Raw genomic sequence first — 24435 nt, forward strand, 5'->3', positions numbered from 1 at the left:
GACAGTTTGAGATGGAGAGTAAGGAGTAGATAGTGAATTAGCATAGCCACAGAGTGAGCGCCGACTACTGCAATTACTATTGCTCGGTTCAGCAGAAAAAGGAAAAGCATGCACTCAACGTTTAAGTCAAATCGCAAATCGCTCCCTATCCCCTTTTTTAGTGCTTTCACTTTCACTTTCTCTCTCTCCTACGTGGGCCTGATGATTAATAGTGATGATGCGCAGGAGGAGGCTGTACATTTCAGGGCAAAAATTTTTTTTAAAATGCAAATAATTGTAAAAATTAAAATTAAAGTGCTGGACTGGCAAAAAGTAGGGTTTGGAGTTTGGAACTGTCCGTGAGGTCCCGTGGTACTGTGTATTTTCCAGTAAGGAGAGGCTTTGTGAGCATCCTGCGCCACCGCAGCTTGTCTTCAAGAGCATGACAAGATATCGCTGTGGAAGGTAAGAGGCAGATGCTTCAGATCCGAATTGCGGACAGCAGAACCAACTCTCTTTCCTATGGAGAAATGCTAATGGCAGCAAGATCTGATAGTTGGCTGGCTAATGGTCTTTGTTTGGCAGCAGTCAGTAGGGCATTTGAAATGTAGAGTCAGATAATTGTATACCATGCGCGACATTCTGTAGGAATCATAGATTCTGTTTTAGTGCCAAGAAGCTGCTATGTCCACTCGGTGACTGTTGTTTCACAACATGTTTCAGGATTGCCAGTGAAAGAGCACAGAAAAAGCAACCACCCTAGGATTGACACATCTGAATCATTTGACCAGCCTCTCCAGAGACATGAAGAAAACTGCAGGTGAGATGAATCCACTTCTTAATTGCTACATGACTCTATGCTAGTTCGTTACATCTTTCTTTATATTCCCATACAGAAATGTCATATATGCCATATATGTTACCTATAAGGTGATTTGTATGGTATAGATAAATGTTAATATAAAAACCAAACTTATAATACAATTCACCGAAATACATATTATGACAATATATGGTCATTTAATATATATGACCCTGGACATCAAAACCAGTCTTAGGTGTCAATTTTTCGAAATTGAGATTTATACATAATCTGAAAGCTGAATAAATAAGCTTTCCATTGATGTATAGTTTGACAATATTTGGCCGAGGTACAACTATTTGAAAATCTGGAATCTGAGGGTGCAGAAAAATCAAAATACTGCGAAAATCGCCTTTAAAGTTGTCCTAATGAAGTTCTTAGCAATGCATATTACTAATCAAAAATTAAGTTTTGATATATTTACGGTAGGAAATGTAAAAAAATATAAAAATATAAAAACTTAATATACTAATAATTTTTGGCATAAAAGAAAAATAAATCATTTTGACCCAAACAAAGGGCAAGAGTTTTGGGCTATTGCTTTAAAAATATACCCCAGTGACTTAAGGCATATGTATATATATATATATATATATATATATATATATATATATATATATATATATATATATATATATATATATATATTACATTGCATATGGGTTGTTGTGTGTATTTATTTATTTTATTTGTGACCCTGAACACAAAACCAGTCTTAAGTGGCTGGAGTATATTCCCATGTTCCATGAAGATATTTTGTAAGAGATTTCCTGCAGTAAATATATATAAAAAATGATTAGTAATATGCATTTTAACTAAAACCATTTGAACAACCTAAAGTGTTTCTCGGTATTTTATTTTCTCTTTTCCCTGGAGATCCAGACCTCAAATGGTTATATTTCGACAAATGTGTCGAATCTAATGAAACACAAATCAATGGAGCTTATTTATTCGGTTTTCAGATGATAATAAAATCTATAAATTTCAATTATATATTCTTTTGTGAATCAAGTCACATTGTGGTCTTTGCTCAATTTTTCGAAATTAATTGAGATTTACATAATCTGAAAGCTGCATAAATAAGTTTCCATTGATGTATAGTTTGACAAATATTTGGCCGAGGTCTACAACTATTGAACATCTGGAATCTGAAGGGTGCAGAAAAATCAAAATACTGCGAAAATCGCCTTTTAAAGTTGTCCTAATGAAGTTCTTAGCAAGGCATATTAATAATCAAAAATTTAAGTTTTGATATATTTACGGTAGGGAAATGTAAAAAAAATATCTCATGGAAAAACTATCTGTAACTTCAATATCTACATAAGTTTTGGCATATAAAAGAAAAATCAATCATTTTGCACCAAAAAAAATGTTTTTGGGCTATTGCTAAAAAATTACCCCACAGTGACTTAAGGCAGATAATATATATATATATAGATATATCATATATTATATAATATAGTATATATATATAATATTATATATATTATATATATATCGATTAAATATAGTACCTTTGCATATGGGTTGTTGGGGTGGATTTATTATTTATTGTGACCATTGACCCACAAAACCAGTCTTTAATGTCGTGGATAGTATATTCCATTTTCCATGAAAGATATTTGGTTTTGTAATTTCCTACCGTAAAATATATATATCAAAAATTGATTAGTAATATGCATTGCTAAGAATTTCATTTTAAACAACAAAGCGGATTTTCTCAGTATTTGATTTTTCTGCCACACTCAGATTCAAGTATTTTCAACTATGTTGTATTTCGGCACAAATATTGTCAGATCCTAATGAAACATAAATCAAGTGGGAAAGCTTATTCATTCAGTTTTAGATGATGTAGACATCTAAATTTGAGGAAAATTTACCCTTATGACTGTGTTTTGTGGTCCAAGGTCACATTTATTAACTTTTATGTGCCAGACTCTATACATATCTGTGCATATACGACGAAAAAAGGGAAAACATGCTTAGCATTGCTTTTCACCTCGTCGAAGTACAGGTTAGACAAGTCATCCAGTACTCTCAAAGAACATTTTAGTGTGAATCACTGTGTTCTGCTCTATAGAGCTTGCACCTTTGCAGCATTCTGACAGAATCAGGGCAGAGGCAACACATCTGTCTCTTTAGTATTGAATTGTTTGTGTTTGTGAAATTGCAACACTACCAGTGGTATGATCCTGAGACTTGTAAAACTTCATTATGCCCCACCACACAGGACTTCTGTTTAAGTATGTCATAGCTCAAGTCTGTGGGCACAAATGTTGTGGGTGCTAATATAGCATTTTGCTAGTGTAGACTCAAGTAAAACACGATTGATGTTTTAAATACTACCCTTAATTTGTGTGAGTGGGTTGTTGTCAGGGTACTTTTCATTTGACCCGCATCCAAAAAGTTGCTGACCTTTGAAAAATGTGTCATCTGTTTCTATCATTTGTTTGCATTAAAAATACATTTTCTTCATCCTTAAAGCAGTTGCATCCAAACTCGACTCATATAAGCATGTAAACTATCCTTATTCAGGGAGGTAAAGCAGTCAGTGGTCACCATGTGGACATTTTTTCCTGAGGGTTAACATATTGGGAACCACCACCATCTATATGTTCTTGTGCAGGTACTACACTGCTGAGGTCAGACAGATGTGATCCAAGAAACAAAAAACATTTAACCAGTCTGTTCCACTTCCATTAAAAGAGGCAGTTGTAGCAGAATTCATCACAAATGAATTCAAACCTAAAGGCTTAGAAAATTCAAGACCTGAAAGAAACAGAAAACCATCTCAATAAAAGAATAAACACACATTATTTAATAAAATGCTGAACTTAACATTAAGCTAGATTAAAAATGCTGTAGGGAGTTATTGTCGATGCTTAGGTTCATGTTAATGAAAGTAGTTAACTTAATGTTAACTACTTGAACCTTATTGTAAAATGTTACTGAGGAATCAAAAGTTCCTAAAGAAAAAAAAAATCTTAAAATATATCAACATTATATTTCATATATGAATCAATAACCTGCAGGCTCTGACCTGCACCAAATCCAGTATGAATAACAGAAGTCCAACACTATATTTTTCACACAATGAGTTATTTATTTGTGTTGTTTTTTTTGTTTTCCTATTATGAATATATTAATTTATTATACTATATGGAAATGCACCAGAAGCTTTGAACGAACACAAATCTGAATATAAAGAATAACACTATATAATTAACCGCTTTACCATCATACAGATGATCAGTCAAGTTGGTTGCCATGGATAAACCAGAAGAAGATGCACAGAAGAGAGGAGCAGGAGAGAAGAGCTCCAGAGAGATGGAGGAGACAGAGCAGGAGTCTCAAAAACTGAACCAGATTGCTGAGGAAAGAGGGAGCGTGAAGAAGAAGATGAGAGTCTTGGCAAAACACATTTCCAACATAAAACTCGGAGCAGAAGAGAGAGTCACAGGAGGAGGAGAAACAAGAGGAGAAGAAACACTCCAGCTTGGAAAAGGAGAAGGAAAAATGATCCGGTTTACCATAAAAGATGGTAATGATGAATGCGATATGTGGCATGCTATATGTACTACTTTCTGAGTTTATCTTTGATGTTGAAAAGCCTTATTCATTATGATATGAATGTAACAAGCAATATTCTGACTGTAGAGATTAGGTGTAATGGTAACGCATGACCGGCCTGGGACCTCTCAAATTCAGGGACCTTCTGCTGAGAAGCTTGTGATGGCTCGACACCTGGAAACAAGCCACTGCAGATGTACAACTGTGGATGATAGTGCTTGAATGTGTGCCAGAAAAAATTCTACCACAATGTGAAATACACAAAGAAAATGAGAAAATGTCACTTGTTCCAGACTCCTCCACAGAGCCAGCAGAACACAATGATGTTCAATACTACTAGATTTTCTGATTTATTCCGAATCTGACACTCTTGATTAAATTAATTTTCAATTAATTTCATTCCAGTTTATTCCATTGGGTGTATTCCAGCTATAAATGTCCACTTTGCTTAAACATGAAAAAAAAAAAAAGATCTCTCTGCTAAATGCTGTAAATAACACAAGGCAGTGTTTCAAACTGATAGCTTTTGAAAATGTTTAAATATTTATTAAAAGAACTGACTCAAAAGAGCCATTAATTTCAAGAATCCAGACTACACTGATTGTGCTGTATGTTTTGATTCATACCAGCTCATAAGAGTCATTATGAGCATCAAACATCTCAAAATTGTTATTTGGCCAGGAAGTACATTTGTGACATGGCCTCAAAGTCCATGATCAGGTGTGAACAGCTTAAAGCCCAGCAGATAGTGCTCCCACTAACGATTTGTCACTCGCCTACATGATCAATAGCAACATATGCACCTAGGTACTCCTTGAAAAGTGTGAAACTATGAGTAACAGGGATGTCCATTCAGTTCATTATAACAGACACTAACTTATTTCGCTGAAGAGGTTGGGAATAACAGCAGGACACCACAAGGTTAAAAAAGAGTCAGGAGGGATGGGGAAAATGAGGATTGATAGTGGGATTTAGCAGTGTTTTCATGAACAGGGACGGCTGTGACAGTGACTTCTTCTATGAAATGAAAATCCATGCTGCACTGTGGCTGCTGAATTGATTCAGTAATTGATGCTGGAGGCCATCCAGATCAGCCAGCGGCCTGTGGGCTTGTTAAAAGTGGCCCTCAGATATCAGAGGAACTTGGTGAAAAAAAACATTTTAGGTTAATTTGTTTTAGTGGGTTTGTTAATAGAAAGCCATGATTTGGGAAAACTGTGTTCATTAGTACAGATAGAAGGACAGGACAGGGGCTTATATTTCAGGATAAGAGGCATCAAGCAGTGGAGCCGTGAGCTGGCAAGAGTAAGCGTTTCATTTAGAAGAGTGCTGGGTTCGCTGATGCTGCACTGAAGTAAATGTGTGTGTGTGTGTGTGTGTAGAATAATGAAAGAGAAGACACTGAGATAGAGAAAATAGAGAAGATACAACATAAAAATGATAACTTTGTTCCATTTCCCACACTTTGTTCCAGCCACAGATGATCATGAAGCGAATCCCGACGTGAAACAGTCCATCATGGAGGACAGCAAGGAGCACAAGGGGAGCTGAAACGGAGAGAACACATTCAAAAGAAGAGCAGGAAGAAGAGGAGGAGAGAAAGAAAGAGAGGTTGGAGTGAAGCGCTGGAGTCGTGTGAGAAAATTGTCCCATAAGAGAGTAGAGGCAAGCCCAAAACTGGATGAGCACCGGGAAGCACCACACCACTCTAAGGAGAGAGAAGATCAGAGGGGGAGCTGTGGAGGAGCCCAGAGGAGCAGGAGCTGCAGCTCATGGCACAAAAACTCAAGCACAGTACAAACGAGATGAAGAGGGCAGCGGCAGCAGAAAGACAGGGGTATGAAACTTAGTTGCTCTAACCTGTTTTCTTAAAGGTTAAAAAGGTTGTGGAGCACAAAAGTAGAATTTTCTGAAAATTCTTTCACACGGCTCTTCAGTGATCCATGGTTCATTGTGACCATGTTGGTCAAGCTCAAAAAGGACAAAAACAAAAAACCATCATGAACATTAAAAATAGTCCATATGACTTCTAAATCATCTGAACTCTTACTATAGTTTTGTATAGATATTTTTAAATTTAAACTGTTTTAAACTGCAATGTAAAACTACATTTTAACAGTTTCAAATAAGTTTAAGGCATCACATATTGTACAGTATGAAAAACTATTATTCATTTTGATAGTCAACAGTTTGATCATTTTTTTTTCTTTTTAAAGTATTAACTTTGAGTGATGACAAAGGTAATCTAAATGTAAAATAGGGGTAATGAACATGCATAATCGAATGACCAACATCGGCCAGTATATTTTATTTGTAATTCTTTAATATCGGCAGATTTTAGAGAATATTCCTTGATGCTCAGAAAATGGGGTCAGAATGTTTTTTGTGTGTGGTATGTGTGTGTGTGTTTAAAGAAAATTACTGAAAGTTAGAAGTTAGAAGAATGCTTAAATTCATCAAAAACTTATCATAAAGACATTTACAATGTTAGAAAATATTTCAAATAAATGCTGTTCTTTAAAACTTTCTGATGATTAACGAATCTTGAAAAAAGGCATCACAATGTCCACAAAAAATTTTAAGTATTAGTAAACTAGTTTCAGAAGTGATAAGAAATGTAAAAATCAGCTATCAGAATGATTTCTGAAGAATCATGTGACAACTGAAGACAGGAGTAATGGTTTGCTGAAAATTCAGCTTTGCCAGCATAGGAATAAATTACATTTTAAAATGTATTAAAACAGAGAAAACAGTTATTTTAAACAATTAATTTTACAATATTATACATGCAAATAAGAAACTTATTTAAAACAATTTTACTGACCCCAAACTTTTTATTATGTCAGTATACGTGTAAATGTTCATAAAGCATTTAAAAAACTCATTAATGGCCTGAATTTCTCTCTTTTGTCATCAGGATGCTGAGATTGAAAGTCTGGCTGCCATTGAGTCTGAATGGAGAGTGTGGCTCAGAAACTTCATGATCTGAGACGAGGCTGAGCCGCTCCAGCTCTTCTCTTTCCACTTTTGCCCTTCATCTCTCCTTCATAGAAAGGCATGTTAACTGGAGATGAAGGCTCTCACCCTCTTGCTCAGTCCACAGCAGTGCAAGCTCTTATCTCAGCGCCGCAGATTTCAGCTCATTTGTCCCTCCATGTCCGTGTAAAAATGAAACCTCAAAGTAACTCCTCTGATGTCAAAACATTCAGAGAGGTCCCTTCACTTTTTCTCCCAGCTCCTCCGCTTTTGCTTTATTGTGCTTGTTTTCCTGATGAAATTTGGCATTGGAGTACACTTAATGTAAAACATATGCCACTGTGAATTATCACACTAGGTTGAAATTTTAATATACATAAGGCTACAAATCTGAAAGGTTGCTCCTGCTATTATGGAGTCTTATGATCCGTAGGCAATAATGTTTTTATTAGATATGGTGACACTGTTATTAAATGCTTTTTGGGATTCAAGAAAATAAATAAAGATCAAAAACAAGTGGTTTCGAACGATTCACGCAATGTGCAACGTGTGCTTCTGAACTAAAGCTCAAAGAGTCCCATACAGCAGAAGAGAAACAATCAGTCAAAGAATTCTCATAGCTTAAGTTTGGTTTTATGGTCCGTTTCATTCTTTAATGTTTTTTAGAGGCTTTTTTTTCTGTCTCCAAAAGAAAGAAAATTAACATATTTACAAAGTATACATCATGTTCAAGTATAACGTAATTGGCAAAAAAAACAGACTAACAAACAAATTACACTGTCAAACGGCAAGTTTAACATTTATCAATCATACTGCAAAGATAATTCACCCAAAATGCAAATTCTGTTATCATTGCTCACCTTCATGTCTTTCCCAAACCTGTGTGAATTTAGTTTCTCTGTGAAACATAAAAAATGATATTGAAAAATGACTTTCATTGTCAACAAAAAACAACTGAAACATTTTCATATCTTCTTTAGTGTTCCACAGAAGAAAGATTGTCATACAGATTTCTAAAGACATGAATTTAATTTTGGTGGGTTAACTTTTATTGGGTGAAGTTTGTTAATTTTCTTTTTCAATCAATGCAATGCATAACCCCATACAATCTCATAAGCACCTGCAGATGCTTTGACAAGGTTTTCAGACCATTCAGATATGAAATGATAAGCCTTAAAAAATCTTACTCTTCAGTCTTTTTAAAAAAGCAAGCAGAGCTGCCCTTGCTATGTTTTAAGAGATTAAATACCAGCAGATTGCTTCAGACAGCATTAAAGGTCTTCAAGCTCTCTCATTCAGCCAGTATTTATGATACGCGGCAAGCAGAGAGGGGGGGGGGCGTAGTGCCAGCTGGACACTTATTTAAATAGTGCAATGTCTTACACCCAAATCATGACACCTATTTTCCTTTCAAAGTAACTCATCAGTATATTAAATATCAACAATATTTTTAGTTCCTCCCATGAACCCCTTTGTTCTGCGAATCAAGTTCAGTCCACATTCATAAAAAAAATCTAATCATGTACATTTCCAAGATCAGGTCACCCTTTCCAAATAGGAAATTAAATAAATGAGTACACAATCAATACACATTCAATCATATTCTACACAATTCACATTTGGCACAAAGGAATTTTCTACACACCTACCCTTTGATAAGCGTTCATTTGTTTTGTGAACAGTAATGAAATATTCTATTGCATTGGCTCTCTGTGTCACTGCGAGGATGTCCCGCTGCTAAACTGGATCTGCTGTGGTGGTGAAAGTTTTGGAGCCATGCAAGTCCCGCCGCCACAACTCAGTCCCTGTGGGGACCCTTCTTTATCCCCTCGCTGTCCATCAACCAACTGCTTTCGCTTCCCAGCATGCCACAGTGCATCCCGCAGGCCACAGATGGGCTCTGTGCTATCCCATTCACTCTCGATGACCGCACGCCGCTCCGTTTTTGAAACCTGACCTTGCAGGACGCTGGTGATAGACTCAACAGGCCATCGAAAAACTCTGGGACTCCCCTCATAACCTGGGCGAAAAATAAAGGTGGTTTTAGAAAACAGTAGTTAATGGGTTTCTTGTGACTGGTGCTGAGAGGCAGATTTATAAAAGGACGATATCATCTGTTGTCTTACTCCTGCAGTGTCCATGGACTCACTGGATGTACCACTGAGAGATATGAAAGTGCTGTTCCCTGCTAGATACACAAGATCACCATGGCAACAAGCAGAGAGAAAGCCAGGTGGATTTTAAAACATACTGAGAAAAACACAGCTGTGTCTGCAGATACTATTAGAGTGGGTTGAAAATCATGGGCTTCAAATTTACTTTTTTTCCATCCTTCTACAATGTTTTACACCTCCTTTTGGGACTTAAGCTGAACAATGATGTAGAGCTGAACCAAAATACCTTTATAGAGTGAGCAGAGTCTATTTAGGTGATGGAGAGCCACAAAATGTTCTACTATATAACACAAAGGCTATATAATATATATATAATATATATATATATATATATATATATAGATATATATATATATATATATATATATATATATATATATTAGGAGTTAATAGAACTTGTGTAGACTACAGTGAAAGAAAAGACAAATGCTGTCGTGATTATCTTTTATTTATACCTTCATTGTCTATATTCTCTAGTTTGTTAATCAGTGTAGTATATGTTGTGTTCGGAGTGTTTGGTAAAAGCGTTCAGTGAAATGGCTGATTTGTCAGACTTCCAAAAAGAACAAATCTTGCTGAAGCATCTTTAACAGCTTGACAGCCCAGTCTTTGGTGTTTTAAGAATAATAGTCTGTATGATTATGTCTGTATAATCAATCGTGTCAGCGAAGAAGAAATAGTAAGTGAAAACCCAAAGTAAATAATAGGGGAAAACACAACAGAAAACAACTGGACAGTTGAAGAATCAAGGTGAACTTTAACGTCTGCCATGGCCAAATAAATCAGCTGACTAAAATACCATCAAACCACAGTGGATAGTTTTAGAAAGAAAAGTGAGAAGCAGATTTCCGCCAACATCATAGAAGCAAATGACAGATGTTTCTGTAGATGACATTCCACCAGAGTTTTAAGGGCAAATGTTAGTAAAAACCGCTTTATACATCAAAATTGTATTTAAGCAATACAATCACACAAAAAAATACCTCTTCATTACTCTACACTGACACATGTGGGTTTGTTGGCATTACTGCACTTACTGTTTTTTTTGTTTGTTTGTTTTTTTAGAGTTCAGTGCATAAAGATAAGATAAAAAATATTGCCCAGTCAAAGGATTATGAGGAACTGCACATGCCTGGGAATGCGTTGATGTCGATGACGGCGTGCTGCCGGTCTGGTTGTTGATGATGATGTCAATCCCAAACAGAGAAATACCAAGGGCCTGTCGTAACCTTCTGGAATTTTCTGAATGACACATCATTGCTGGGCTCCCGGTACTGGCGGGCCCTCCATGCTGTCCCTCTAAAGGAAACCAGAAAAGGGACAAAAAATATGAAATGTTTGTTGAAACCATGTACAGCTATTCATTGTGAATGCCAATGTTTCTTATTATTCTAAATGAATTGAAACAATTTAAGAATTTCATGTGAAAGATGACACATACATTTAATAAGGTTAGTAAAAAAATTTCCATATACAATGACAACTGTTTTTTTTATATATACAGCAACTCATTTCTACCTCTTTCCAGTCACAGAGCACTTTATTTTGAAAGAGTTGTTTAAGTGGGAGAACATCTGTAACTTAGTCCAGATTATTATTACATATAAATTATAACAATTGATTTTATTATGTATTTTTTTTTTTTTTTTTTTGATTTAAAAAGTAGATTTTTGTTTGTATATGCTGTCAATTATAGTTCTTAGAAAGAAATCAGAATTGGCAGGTCACACTTACAAAAAAAAACAAAAAAAAAAAAACAATCGGCTAAGAAAATGGCAATCGGTGCATCTCTACTTTTTAGTTATACACAAACATTTGATACATTAATTTAGATATGAACAGGGCTGTATTTTAGATTAAAAATAAAATAAATGTCTAAACATTAAACAATGTCTAAACATTGGGTTTTGTTATGTTTCCAGGTATTTTAAGCCAAACAGTGTAATTTTTCTTGGCTTGGAGAGGTTAAAAGCAGTAGTTGAGTTATATGATGCATGTGACTTACGCAGGTCAGGTCAGAAGAGGGACTCTGGTTTGGACACATGATGACTGTTGAAAGATATTGCTCTCCTGTCTAGAAGATGAACAACACAACTTGTTCAGTTTTCAAAGAAATATTTACACTACTTTCCAGAAATTTGGGGTTTAGCAAGATAAAAATAAATAAATAAAAACTTTTGTCAGCAAGGACGCAATAAATTGATCAAAATATTAAACAGAGAGCACAACAGTTTTTCAACATTGAAAATAATAAGAAATGTTTCTTGAGCAGCAAATCAGCATATTATAATGATTGTGTGATACTGAAGACTGGAGTAATGACTGCTGAAAATTCAGCTTTGCTAACACAGGAATAATTTACGTTACGTTATATTGAAACAGAAAACAGTTATTTTAAATTGTAATAATATTTCACAATATTACTGTTTTTACTGTAATTTTTTTATCAAATAAATACAGCCTTTAAAAAAATCCTAACCCAAACTGCTGAACAGTAGTGTATACATAATATATGTTTTTTTTTTTTATTATTCTTTTTGTCCTTTTCAGCTACATTTATTCAGTGAAGAAAAATCCCCAAATTCGTCATTGTCTCATTGTAAAGTTTATGCAACAAAAATGACAATTCTCTCCAACAGTGAGTGTGATTGGCCTTCGGGTTGCATACAATTCACCAAACCACACTGGCATCTGAGACCAAAATCTTTGAGATGCTTATTTAATAAATACCAAGTCAAAGACAAAATAAACCATTCCTCTGTAAGAGAAGGAAAAGGGTCTAAACATCAGCAACATGTGTTGACAGAATGGGGTCTAGAAGGCTTGGGAGGCCCTCGCCATCACACGGACTTGCTCACGAGTGCCATTAATGTCAATCTCACTTTGTTTCTGATAAAGCTTTCAAAACATAAGGTAACCTTATAAAAAAGTTCCAGACTTAGTGTGTTTGTTAGGATATATGCTTGTGTGGATGGTTAAAACTAGCCGAAAGAGTCCTGACATCTACGTTTCTCACCTGGCACCCTATAAAGTGTTTTTATGGCTTGATGCCGCCTGGGAAACTAGTGTCCCATGTGTGACGCACACAGAGTGCAATTTACAGATTTGTCTTTATTTCTACATGAACGTAAACCTTGATGAATGCAAAGTAGTTCATAAAAAAACTATAGCCTATTCACTAACGTTCAAAAGTATGTCGTTGAAAGAAGTCTCTTATGCTCACAAAGACTACATTTATTTGATACATTAAAAATCTAAAATAACATATTAAAAATGTAATTAATTCCTGTGATGGCAAAGCTAAATTTTCAGCAGTCAGTGTTCAGTCTTCAATGTCACATGATCCTCCAGAAATCATTCTAATGTGCTGATTTGCTCAACGATGCTCAAAGTTTACAGTATATCAATGTTGAAAATGCTGCTTAATATGTTTGAGGAAACATGATCATTTTTCAGGATTCTCTGAAGAACAGAAAAACAACAGCATTTATTTGATATCAAAATCTTTTTTGTCTTTACTTGCACTTTTGATCAACTTAATGCATCCTTGCTGAATAAAATTATGAATTTCTTTAAAAAAAAGTCTTACTGACCCCAAACTTTTGACCAGTAGTGTATTTAGCACTAAGAAAAATCTATGGAAACCATTTGACTTTGATTTATGATTCAAATGTAAAGCCCAATATTTCTAAACAAATTCCATTCATCAGATACTTAGAACCATCTATCATAGGGATGTTGTGTGACTCAACTGACCTGTGGGTCCAGATGGGAAATTTCTAATAGAGGGCCGCTGCACCACACTGTATGCCTCTCCCACTAACAAAAACCCTTATACAGCACTGCGTTATGGTTTGATAAAGCTCTGGATGACACATGGGGGCTTGATGTCGTTCAGATCTTCCTCACTGAAGATGATGGCCACTATTGAGCAGAAACCAAATCAAACATTCAGGTTAATAATTAACATGAAATACACAGCTACTTATTGTGATCTTGAAATGTGAAGGTGCAAATGAGAAAAGTCAAATACAATGTATGGACTGTACTTTCATGACACTAACACTTCCACACCAAAACCCCCCCCTCAATCCATGTATGTTCCTTGTCTTTCCTTTAGCTAAGTAAACCAGTGTGCTCACAGTCATAAAACACATGACCATCAACATGTTTGCACAAACACAGTCGGTGTAGCAGTCTGTAGTGACACATTAATCTAGTACGCCCCTCAATTGTCAACACTGTAAAACAGAGTTACTAATGTCTTCAAGCAGTATTCTGAAGGAATGTGAGTGATCGGAGACTTTGCCTTTACATTAGTTACAGAGAATCAAAGATATGGTCACCATAGCAACGGAGGCTGCACCCCTGTTAATCATCCACAAGGATAGCAGGGTTACGTGTGATTCAGAACAATGAGAGCTTCACATTCACTCTCTCTTTATGCGATACGTGTCAAAATATTGTGCAATTGATGTGGTTTTTTTAGTATCGCACTTTCAAGGCAACTGAAATGAATCACTGTGGCCTTTATGAAGCAAAAGTGGCCACAGCATGGTTGAAATATCAAAGAAATATAATGTGTGGTTTTTTTTAATACTATTACTACTGCTACAACTAATTACACCTTTCAGTTCCCTAGCTTTACTAAAATAGAAATCCTGCATTGAAAAATGTTGAGACTCAAGCCCAAAAGTAATAATTCTAATGAGACACCACTTAACATAAGACATTATTGACTAACATCACGTAGCACCACTTATGTAATGGATCTATATAGCACTGTGTTCTACAGCACTTATCTCCTGCTCATTATGTAAGATATGAAAAATTGCACAGGTTACAGAAGAGTAAAGTCTCTTACCTCATGGGAGTTGGATGCCATGTGCTACCTGGGTTTTGCAGACTGCAATCAAACAAAATACTAGCGTGAAATGTGGAAATATGAGAGAAAAATATATAAGAAAAAGCTTTTTGAAATCTGAAACCCCTTTTCTGAATAGATGAGCCGAATCTATGTATGTAAATGGTCATGAAGATTACTGGTGACTTTTAAATGGACATGAACTTACTGAAGGGAAATGTGATTCCATGTTTCTGAAGCTGCTCCAGAGTCTCAGTGCCACATTTGCACTCTTGAGGACCATGAACGGAGGTGAGCAGATTCTGTCATCTACAGAAAACACACATGAGCAGATCGCGGATCTATTAAATTGAGGTAATAATTCATAAAAAATGCCATTTCATACATAATTAATGACTGAATATACTTCTGTAGTGTTGAGAATGTTTTCATTTCTGGATTAAAATGTAGTTTGATAAAGTCAGTGTGATATAACTGCACTGATATCATAATGAAGAAAAACAGACAAATTAAAGAGTGAAAATCTTGAAAATAAATAAAAACAAAAAAAAAGTTTTTTTTTTTTTTGAAAACCCTCTCTACAACAAAAATCTACATGGATAATCTGATGGTTCAGAAAAATAAATAAATAATTAAATAATTAAATAAATAATAAATAAATAATTAAATAATTAAATAAATAAAACTTTTACCTTAGAAATTATATTTAAAAAATGAAAATGATTATTAGGATTAAGTTAGCTGTTAATGATTCTCTAAATACTAAAAAAAAAAAAGTAAAATTGTCAAAAATATTTAGGAGTTAATGATTCATGATATAAGAAATAAATAAATAAAAAAAATACTATGGAGATTATTATTATTATTACTATTATTATGAGATATGAGAAAGATTATTAGGATAAAGTTGGTTGCTTTTTTTAAATATTAAAATTTAAGATTAGATTTAATAAGATTTAAACATCTAAACTCTATGTCAATGTCAAGAAAACATTGATACTGTAACTGTCTTCTTTACTCTTATGGATCTGATCATGATTGCCCACTCTGATTGTCTAAATCTTGTTGTAAAGAGTCTGGGAGAAATAAAATATACTAATAGTAGATTTCTTGGATGTGTTTGATTTCATCTTACCTTCTCTGGTAACACTTTAGAATAGGGAACACTTATTCACTATTAACTATGACATTCCCTCAATAAATTCATAATTTGCTGCTTATTAATAGTTAGTAAGGTTGTGTTATGTTTTGGTATTGGGTAGGATTAGGGATGTAGAATAAGGTCATGAAGAATAAGGCATTAATATGTGCTTAATTACTATTAATAAATGGCTATATATTCTAGTAATATGCATGCTAATAAGCAACTAGTTAAGAGACCCTAAAATAAGTGTTACCCCTTCTTATCTTATCTTCCTAACTATGAATTTCTTTCTTTCTTTCTTTCTTTTTTCTTCTTTCTTTCTTTTCTTTCTTTCTTTTTACTATCTTTTTTCAAACCTACACACACAAATGAAAACCTAACAGGCCAGATGACCACATCTTGACAAGATTAAAAACTAGCACACCCTGAGCATTAAACTCCCTTGAAGACACCAATTTTGGATGGGGGTCTTGATGATGTTGTGGCCTGCACACATTTTAATTGATGACTACACTTTATACAGGATAATATTACTACTGGATCCATGGAAACATTTAAAACTAAACCATTGAGGTATCTGTGAATTTTCAGCTTGCTGTTGATCTGCAACCATCAATTAAATCTTATAAACAGCTCTTTTCCAAGACTGAAAGCAAAGTCTATGACTCTATAGCCGCTTTTCTTTGTTGGGCAGCTCAGCGTACTTAAAGCATCACATTTTACAGTAGAGAAGGAACATGGAATCCATTTGATCAAAACAAGCCAGTTAACCTTAAAAGTAGCCACAAACACTGAATACAGCAAGGTGATGTGTAACATTCAACAATTGACATTTTTGTAAACACTTCAGTTCACATGGACTCGACATTGCAGTTGATTAGCTCATGGAAAAAAAATGTGTGTCATTTAACAAAATCAATCACTATTGGCACTTGCTTATAAGAGGACAAACATGCATGTATTGGGCAAGTGAGTTCTTTGAAAAAAGGATCTTGTGTAATACCGAGGGTATATGAGATGTGTTATCTTTCTTTCCCAGAATCCCGTGCAGTGTGGTTTATAAGCTAATAGCCATAGAGGCAGTTTTGCCGGGTGAGTGGGCCCGAGAAAAAGAGTCACTCCCTTGTGATCCTAAACAGAGGTCGTCTCTTCTTAGAGGGACTGGGGAAAACACCAAGGCAGAATGGTTAACTTCACGCAACCCTCAGCTGACACTCCTGTACCACACGACCCTTCTGGAGAACATTGAGTGTTCTGATAAGGTTTTTGATTTGGACAACGGCTTCTCTGATCTGATTGCAAAGATTTCTCTGTCTGTGAATCGATTTTGAAACATGGTAATTTTCGCATTTAAAAATTCTTTATATAATAAACTTCATATCTAATGGGGTCCAAAAGGCCACACTGTCACACTGACCACACAAGATCAAAAACCTCATCAGGTTTTAAACCGTGTGGAGTTTATGCAGCTTGAGTGTGTCTGTCTTAAAGCAAAAGAGGGGACAAATCAAAGAAAAGATATTATATAATTTCATGTAAAATTTTAAATCTGAGCAACTTGCTTGACTCAACTCTGTATCCGGGACATTAAAAATTGCTAATAAAAAATGTTTTTAGTATATTATAAAAGAATGCAAACTGAACAGTCCCCAGACGTTAAAGGATTCGTTCACCGCCCCAAATTGAAAATTCTGGTCACCATTTATATACTTCACCCATCCTGCATGTCTTTCCAACACCGGACTTGTAAGAGCAAACCTTCGTTCGATCTTCGGAATACAAATGAATGATAGTTTTGATGAAATCTCGAGCTTTCTGACCCTGCACCAGACAGCAACCACAACTAACCCACATTCAAGGCCCGGAAAGGTAGTAAGGACATCATTAAAAATAATTCACGCATCAGTGGTGGGGTTTCAACCGTAATTTTATGAAGCTGACTAGGAAGTACTGTTTGTGCACAAGGAAAAACCAAATATAATAATTAACATTATTAAACAATTTTTTTGTTCGTGGTCAGGTCTGTGACAACGCGTTCATAAGAGTACCATGACGCATGCTTGAAAGAGCCTGGTTATGTGAACGAATGTTTTATGGTCCATTGTGCATCTTCATATGCTTGTAAAAAACAGGCTGCAGTGCATTTGGGTTCTACGTCAGAACGAGCGGCTCCTGCGTCAGATAGGCACGGCACCACACATGCCGCATGGTTACGCCTCGGTGAAACGCATGCCAGAGAAGAATGAGAACGACACGTTAGAGAAGAAATTGTTGAATAGACTAGTTATTTTTGTCTTCTTGCACAAAAACTAGTAGTTCGGTAGATTATCAAAATTATGGTGAAACACTGACGTCACCCATGGACTATTTAATGATGCCGTATTACCTTTCTGGGGCTTGAACATGGTAGTTCCCTTGCTGTCTCTGCAGGGGTCAAGAAAGCTCTTAGCTCTCACGAGCCAAGACCTTCAGAATGACAGCCGAAGGTCGGGGAAACCTGGGCTGCTTTGAATGGTGGGCAGGCACAACCAACACAGAGGCCATTATGACTGACAGATAAAACAACCAAACTCTGTTTTGTTTGTGCGCTGCCCGTTTAGTGAGGGCTTGGAAAGTCCCCACAATAACAGACCATGTAGTAAAAACTCTTGGACATATTTGCAAGATTCTAGTGTTGCGAACTTTAAATGTTACACTACTTTGAAAAACAGCATTTAGTGATCCGATAACCGCATCATTATTTGGAAAACATGACGCAGCTTGTTTCTAACATGAGGGGCTTGGAAGACCTGGCAAATTGGTTTTCGGTGGAACAGCAAAGAACGCAACATGCAGCTCGGTCTACCAGAGTAATCCTGCTATGAATTCAACCAATTTCTGATGACGAACTTCGAAACTCCCTAAGTGGTTCCAATTTGTGTGCCCATATGAAATCAGCCGTTTCTGCCAACTGTGCCGTATTGCGTAACATCTGAGGGCTAGACTAAAAAGCTTTCGGATTTCATCAAAAATATCTTAATTTGTGTTCCGAAGATGAGTGAAGGTCTTACGGGTTTGGAACAACATGAGGGTGAGTAATAAATGACAGAATTTTAATTTTAATTTTAATTTTTAACTATCCCTTTAAGACCCCACTTTACACTACAGTTCAAAAGTTTTTTTATAGAATACTTTTATTCAGTAAGGAAGCATTAAGTTAATTAAAAGGGACATTTATAACATTACAAGACAAATTCTATTTCAAATAAATGTTGTTATTTTGAACTTCATCAAAGGATCTTGAAACAATACTTTTTAGTAATAAATTTGATTTAAAATATATTAAATAGAATATGTGGTTATTTTAAATTGTAATATTTCCACAGTGTTGTTCTTGCTGTATTTTAAGCATAAAAGACTTCAAAAACATATAAAAAACTGTACCAACCTCAAACTTTTGAACTGTAGTGTATGTGTAGATACTTATGTGTGGAAAAGTTAGGGCTGTATATTTTGATGGAAATCCTTAGGCACTACACCATTCACACAGCTGGTGATTCTGTTGGCTTGTAGTGAGCCAGCAGGCCTCCTTGTTCCGTTTGTCGACCAGTGAATGCAGCTTGCAAAGCAGCACAAAGAATTAACGACTCAGCAGCTATAGGACATAAGCCCTTACAACAGCCTCAACAATACCCGGTTTGTGGACCCATAAGGCACAAAACTTCCTTCCTCATGTTTAGTTCACCCATGAAGACACAAGGAGTAATCTAAATACCGGGTTTCCCGAACCATTACAACATTTAGAATCCCACTTAGGTGGAAATTCGGGAAACGGTCTGGTCTTAAAACTTAGCACGTCTAACTTAGCACTTCTACCTCAACCAAACACTAGTTTGTTTTCTTCTCTTACGTGCAATTTAGGGGTGAGCTTAAATAAAAATATTTAGTTGGAATTGCCCATTATTATAATGTTTTTACCAGCTGTATTTTGTGTGCATTTAATCACACAAGCGTGTATCCTAGTATAGTGATGCAGACAGACCTTGCAATGCATTCTCAAGTTATGGATAGCTTGCATGACTTGCAGCGGTCCAGCAGGGGTACAATGGCTGGAAGACGGTCAGAAGCAACTGTTTCGGATGAGCATCTTCTATGTAGTCCGGAAGAGAAGGTCAACACACACATTCATGAGTTCTTGCTTTGTATACACAGCACAATGGAAAGAACAATGTTTTCAATGTGTTAAATGTTTAAATATTTATAATCAATCTTTTTTTTGATTTATATTAAATAGGCAAAATTATGATTAATAGAACAAACTTTCAATAATACTATTCTATGTTTTGTTTATTTTGTGACTTAAATATAAGAATTGAAGAGCAAGAAAAATGTATGCCCACACCACTGAGGCTGATTTATCTAGTTACCTGGACCCGCTGAACAAGTAGCGATAGAACCTGTGCAACTTTTTGGTCGCAGCCACAAAATGTGTTCAGTCAGCTTGTGTGGATGATGACACTCAAATGGGACCATGCTTCTCTATTGGTTTGTCAGATATCCAGCTAGACCGGGAGAACAAGGCCAAGACTCAGTAAAACATCCACAAGACATTTTTAACAATAACCAACTCAGAGAGATTTCTAATGTCAAAATATGAATAAGTGCAGAGAATGTCTTTTTTATTCTTTTTTTTTTTTTCTCAAACTGCACCGTGTGTGTATTAATCCGTATAAATGAGTATCCAGCAAATTAAATTTAATAGGTTGGGACAAAATACAACATCATGCCTACATTTTGAAATTCCACTCTTTTGCCACAAAGTTCTGGGGTTTTTTTTGCTCAGAGGGGACAATTCAAGAACAGATATTATGAACGTGAATGCTAATTTGTGAGGTGTGATCTGTGCCTGCCACTCAGGTACAACTCAGTTATCACGCATCGCATAAGAAATACAAGGACATGACTCTCAGGTCAAAATTCACAACAAGGAAAAGGGGAAAGTGGCCATGTTTCTTAAAAAATCTATTTCTGTAATAGCTAGAAATTGTACAATTGTTCGCAGTAATGTTGTAATTTATAAATTATACGTGGTAAATAGTAATAGAAAATGGTCGACCAGGCCCAGTTGTATGACAGGATGTGCAAATGTACTTCTGAAGGTTTTTTACATGCCCACCATGCCTCCAGTATGGAAAAATTGCTACTTAGGGGACGCCAGAAACGTTGGTCCTACTTTTGGGTTTAAAAACCTTTGGGGATGAGAGCATATTTTCTCTCTCTTGGATCAGACCAACCACAAGGTTTGTGGTGCAAAACATCAGAGGTCTTTGGGTGGTTATAGGCCCTAGGCAGTTAAAAGGGGATGGGGGGATCCCTAAAGAAGAAGGGTGACTTTTCTTTAAAATGCTTAGTGACCTAGTCCAGAGTCTCGCTCTTTTAAAAGCAGCACAGCACCAAAATAAATTTAGTATGGCCCACCAGAGGTAATCCTAACGTCTTAATTATCTATTCCCTAAATGGCCCTGGTTTCAGATGACAATGTCCTGAAATAATTCTCATAGTGCCATTTGCTATATGATTTGACAAGCGTATTTGCAAAAACACACAGATGACAACACATGAATTCCACGACAGACACAAACCAATGACAACTTTACTACTTCAGTGAAAAGACACCGTCCACTGTTTCCTTTTTGTAGAGGAGTATTCAGTAGCTGGTAAACAACATCATCTGATATAAAGCATGAGACAGCCATGTTGTTACATCACATTGAATTGTGGCAACAAAAAACCATCACAACACAAACCAAAAACAAAAAAAACCATTTAACTAAATAAATTAGCTTTTTTTAAAAAATAACTATCAGCAGCATAGAGCCGTTCACACACAACACGCTTCACTGCTTTCCTGGATATAGTGGAGGCCCTTAATGGTGCTTAAAATAGAGGAATTCTCTTCTTCCTCTAACCCACAACACTTCTAAAATTTTCCATCGAAAAATATAACACACTTCTCTTGCTTCTTTTCTTTTCTCACTTCTTCTTTCCTCTTTTACCTTTCTGGGTGTCTTCTTCGAAACCTTTCTCTTCCTTTCTTTCCTGAAAAACATAATTACATTTTCTAACGTGCACACTGTTACTTCTGTTTGCACTCCGATCTTCTGTTTGCACTTTTGATTGTGAGTCAAATAAAACATTACTGACCCCAAAGATTTGATTAATAAAAAACAATTGGTAATGTTTGTTTCATATCCTTATAAAACTAAAGGCTTTATAAGAATATGGGTTGGGTCACGCGTTCCCATTAACACTCAGGTATGTTAATATTTGGAAAAGATTGTGAGGTAAGTTCTTGAAGAATGTTTTATTAAATCTTCTCCTCATTCTAGGTGGATGACATGATGAAACTGGCAGTTTTTAAGACTATATTTAAATTGTACTATGAACCTATCCCATTATTTAATTAAATAAGCAAAAGTAATGGACAAAAGCCTGACCAGAGAAGGCAGAGTGTGACAATAGTTTTTTTTATTTTTTTTAAAAACAAAACATTTATCCTATATATAAATACCCACCCAACCATTCCAACCTCGCTAAATATTCCACAGCATGTATTTTTTTAACAAACCTGATTGATATTAAACCCTTGATTGATTTTAGTTGATTATGATTAAAATAGTCACTTACCTTCTCTTAACTCATCAAATTAATGGAATTGCTCACCCTGTCCTAAAATGAATCAAACCCATGGACTTATTTGCTATAGATAGTAGTAGTTTTAGTTTGAGACCATATAAAATCTATGCGGTGTGCAGCTGGGTTAGATTATTGGTATGAGGTTTAAACAGGTCAAGTCTATCCTTCCTCTCTTCTACCTTCTTTCGTCGGTTTCAACGGCCTACATTGCTGTGGGATAGCAAAGACGTGTGGCCATCCTGGGAGTGTAGAAAAGCCCTCAGTGTTTCACCATCACAACTCAGAGGGCCCAGACAGCTTCACTGATAAATGTGTTGACTCATATAAAGGTTTAAAGGGGCCCAGAATGAAGGGAACAAAGGGCCTTGGCTTTTATCCCTACCAGCCTTCACACCCACGTCCCAAAACAAAGCAAGGTGACTTCTGCTCCAATAATTCCCTTTCACTTTCCATGGCAAAAACAGTAACGACTGATTTTTGTCCCTAAACATACATTTATTTTATTTATGTGTTTTTAACGCAAAGCTAATGCCTTGAAATCTACACGTGCAAGCAAATCTACAACCTCATTTCCACTGCAAACCCAACCTGCTTAGGTTTTTGTTATAAAAGGGGCCCTTTACACGCCGATAAAAACGAACGTTACCCGGATCGCTCGGGCCATCTCAGTGTCCCTCTGTTAAACTTAACCACAATACAAGGGCATATCCTGCTTGAATGTGCCGAATACTGTCTTCAATACCAGTATGTTCACCACTGAAAACATTACCACAAGAGGCCAGTCATTTACAAGTCACTAGAATTCCGCAGGTTTATAAAAATCTTAAAACATATCTAAATATTACATATTTATTTCTAATTCTAACTGTAAGAACTCTTTTTTTAGATTTTCAAAGTGGTCTCAGAGTTTCACGCAAGAACAGTTCATGTTTTCTGATCACCACTAAAACAGTTTTTTGTAGGTATAAGAAAAACTAAGGACAAAGCACTGTAAGAAGACAAAAACACTCTTTGACCCTGAAACAAGCCAGTGCTTCCCCTGTTCCTTACTAGGACAAGAATGGCACACATTGCCAACGTGAATCTATTTACAAGCACCATTGTTATCAATAAGGACAGGTGTTGGGTTTACCTCCACTCTCCAAAAAACAATCATCCCCGTCTTGAAATTGGACGCTTAAAACACACTATGTGCAACAACCATGGCTGTCCCCTACTGCACTAAATGTCCTCAGCTTGACCTTACAGAATAACTTGTATAAGAAGGAAAAATAACAAAGTATAATCTAAGCAAGACAATGCTTCAGCTTAGACATAAAATGTGGTTTATATCAGCACTGATATACGAAGAAGCTAATCAGTTTGCAATTTTCCATGCAATTTTTGTAGAGGCAACTTATGTTTTGTTCTGTTAGGGCATAGATTAAGGCTCTGGGCGAGAAACAGGGTTTTTGAAGCAAAAAAGGAAAAAAAAAAGTCTCTGCTATAAACTGTTTTTTTTTTACAACTAACCGGGCATTAATTTCAATGGCAAAGTAAAAAAGCTACAAAAACGTTTCATGCATAACAGGGTACGACCATAACTAATATAGCATTACAGTAAGCAACAACACCAACCCTGTTAAAACACTAAACACTGCACTCATGTTATGCAATACATACCACCCCACCTCCAAATGCACAATTCCAACTCATGGCAAAAGTGATTAACTGTGTGTAATGCAGTAAATAGTACGTAAAACACTACTCTCATGGTGAAATTTTGAATGTAAGTGTCCCCATGCACACTAAAATTCATTTCATTTGAAGAATGAATGGCATGTTTTGTTAACGTTTTGGTGGCAGATAATGACAATCATTTTGTTATGAAATACGTGTGGAAACTTGCCTCAACATAATAGACAAGGCTTTTTTTTTTTGTGTGTCATGGAAAAGCCAATTAAAAAAAATTGTCATAAACGGTTTTCTTACCTGGATCATCTCTATGCCATTGTTTCCCTGGAAAACAAAAAAGTGGAACAAACAAACTATGAATATTTGTATATTGAGTCCATATGCTTTTCAAATAATGAAATCTGTTTCAACATGACTTGAACTTGGAATTATGAGACATTCACAACAAGACCCAATTTATTAGGTTTTTGTATAAGTTCAATAGAACCAGGGGAAAAATCCTGTTATTTTGGCCAAC

General features: G+C 35.7%; 1 pseudogene; it reads right to left on the minus strand.

The window, feature by feature from the left end:
* Positions 1–9185: 9185 nt before the first annotated feature.
* On the minus strand, positions 9186–17974 carry LOC122144730 (annotated as a pseudogene).
* Positions 17975–24435: the final 6461 nt, after the last annotated feature.

The sequence above is a fragment of the Cyprinus carpio genome, unplaced genomic scaffold, assembly GCF_018340385.1.
Source record: "Cyprinus carpio isolate SPL01 unplaced genomic scaffold, ASM1834038v1 S000006753, whole genome shotgun sequence".
NCBI lineage: Eukaryota > Metazoa > Chordata > Actinopteri > Cypriniformes > Cyprinidae > Cyprinus > Cyprinus carpio.